Source organism: Rhagoletis pomonella, unplaced genomic scaffold (genome assembly GCF_013731165.1).
Source record: "Rhagoletis pomonella isolate Grant_MI unplaced genomic scaffold, Rhpom_1.0 Rhpom_scaffold_00002, whole genome shotgun sequence".
In the NCBI taxonomy this organism is placed as follows: Eukaryota; Metazoa; Arthropoda; class Insecta; order Diptera; family Tephritidae; genus Rhagoletis; species Rhagoletis pomonella.
In genome coordinates, this window is record NW_023458556.1 from 70,364,590 (window position 1) to 70,367,110 (window position 2,521).

At 29.8% G+C, this 2,521-nt stretch overlaps 1 protein-coding gene across 3 annotated transcripts in view; it reads left to right on the forward strand.

The window, feature by feature from the left end:
• Positions 1 to 2,521, forward strand: part of LOC118734032 (glutamine-dependent NAD(+) synthetase) — a 400,175-nt gene that overhangs the window by 241,228 nt on the left and 156,426 nt on the right. Inside the window, exon 4 of one of the 3 annotated variants that reach the window (XM_036463723.1) lies at positions 1,881 to 2,069. The exons of the other annotated variants lie outside the window; for them this stretch is intronic. The gene's annotated coding sequence lies outside the window, so the exon portion shown is untranslated. The remainder of the gene's footprint in view (positions 1 to 1,880; positions 2,070 to 2,521) is intronic. 3 annotated transcript variants of the gene reach the window in all.

Genomic DNA, 2,521 nt, shown 5'->3' on the forward strand with positions numbered 1-2,521 from the left:
CCTCCCCTTTACCGCTTATGGCAACATTTCAGACGAATACTTTAGGAAGCTTTTAATACGTTTAAATTTTTAATAAAGCACTTCTGTTTTTTCTCTCGCTCTCTTTGTAGTGTTGTGCTCATCTGTCGCTTTTCGCAATAGCTTTTCGCTCATTGCTAGCAAGAAAAGCTTATTTCTACGCTTAGTTATACGCACTCATAGCAAATATTGTACACATTTTTATTTTATTTATTTATTTATAATTATATTAGTTTGAAAGTTAAACATTTTAAACTAATTCCTTTCTAAGGCTTCCTTTTTAATTTTCGTTCTAAAATTTTTATATGAAAGTTTTATATGAATTGGGTCTTATTATTGGACATTAAACGCGCTTAACTCAACAAGTTGTTCTTATGGGAATTTCAGATGTTCCTAGTTTCAGAGCTGCATGTACCTGATGTTTCTATGAGGCATAATTCACTGAAAATGCTACACATACTCCAAAACGTAATATAAGCGCTTGGTTTTTCTGGTGAATATAAATTCATTTTCATGAAAGTATTTCAATTAATAACAAAAATTCTCCGTTTTATGATCCTAATTCGCCATTTAACCTCAAAAAACGGAAATAAGGGGATCAGAAGCAAGTAAAATATGATATTGGAATATGATATAGAAAACTGTCAATTTAAAACTTAAGCAAACTGAGTCATCTTTTAGAATAAGAGAAATTACGAAAAATATACTCTAACTTTTCTCTCGCTCGAACTACCAGGTACAGATACATATTAACATTTATGGATTTCTTATATAGCAAGCATATTTTAGCGGATCACAGAGTTTATGGGCACGGTGTCTGGGAACACCAAAAAAGTCTGTCTGACATGAAGCTAAATGTACGATGTGTGGATCTCTTCATAATGACCGTAGATGCTAGAAAATTACCGTCTTAAAATCCGATCCGATCATTTTCTGAATAAATCTTAAAAAAGAATTTTTCCATTCAAACATTTTTTTTCAGAAACGAAATATATTTCTCTTAAATACAGCTTGAAGTATATATACATTTATCAATGTATTGGTTTATTCTGTTTTACATTCAAAAATCTAATACAAACATTAACAAACAAAGCTAATAGTAGTCCCAATTATACATGTAAACAAAAATTAATACAATATAATTTATTAAGAAATAATAATTTGAAAAATTTCTTTTGATTCACAGAAATCAGTATTACAACTAGTATGTAGTATTTTAAACATATATTATTTTTTATTGTGTTTCTCACTGACACACAAATCTCTCAAGCAAAGAGTGTTTCTCACCGTGCAAATCTCTCTGTATGATCTTTTTGTGTTTTCTGCTGTGGGTTATTTATCAACTGCTTAAATTTCCCTTACGCAAAGACACTTTAGCAGGGACTCTTATTTTTAAGTGTATTTGTTTATTGAAAGACAGAAAAATATAAGTGGACGTACATAATTGGAAGAAAAGCGTCTTTACACAACTTATACATACACATACATGTGCTAGCATTTATGACACAGAAGTAAGCGTGCAAATTCATAATATGATACCCTAAAAATAAGCTATTTTATTATACTAAGTATTTTTTCGTATGTATATACTAGAAACTGTGTAATTAAATATTGGTATAGGTGCTATTATATATACATATGTATATTTTGAGTTAGTTTATACAATCGTACACATGTTTGGGTAATGAAATAAGAAATAAAGATTTATATAAATGGAACCAAAAAAGGTGATACAAGTTCTGTGGGACATAAATAATCTCTATCAACAGCAAATTTGATATGTGTTTACGTACTTTTATGGTACGCTACATAACGTTCGTGAGTAACCGCGCTCTATTTAACATTTATTTTTTCTCTCCTAGCGATAAGTGTCCGAGAGCAACAGCAACGGAAATTATATACAAATAACCCTTTCCCATTGAGAGCGAGTTCACATCAGGGTAGCCAACTCATGTTTGATAATTCGCCGATTTCGACAATGAAATTCCCCGATTTTGTCTAAAATTTCGTAAATTCCCCACCCATGGATATATCTTCATTTACAAAAAAAAGTATGTATTTTGATATATTGCTGGTGTTTCTGTTTATTTTATTCATATGTATGTATTCATAAACCAATCCAAAATTTTATAAAGTTAGTTAACAAATAAATAATAAAAAACGAACTTATAATGTGCATTTACATACATACAGTGGTCGCAAAAATTAAGTCGACCCAAATTTTCACCAGTTTTCCCAATTATTATTTTTTGTTTATTATTTAAGTTATTTTTTTAATATGGTTCCTTCTTTAACAAAATTCATATAAATCCACGTTTCAAACTTTATGCAATATTTAAAAAAAATCATCAAAAATTTCGAGCTTTTTAATTGGATTTTCTAGAAAGGTTCTAGGAAGTTTTGTAGCCCATTCAATTATCTTCTTCTTCTTCTTCTTATTTATTGGCGCTGTAACTACCTAAGCGATTTTGGCCGAGTCCAAAACAGCACGCCAGTCATTTCT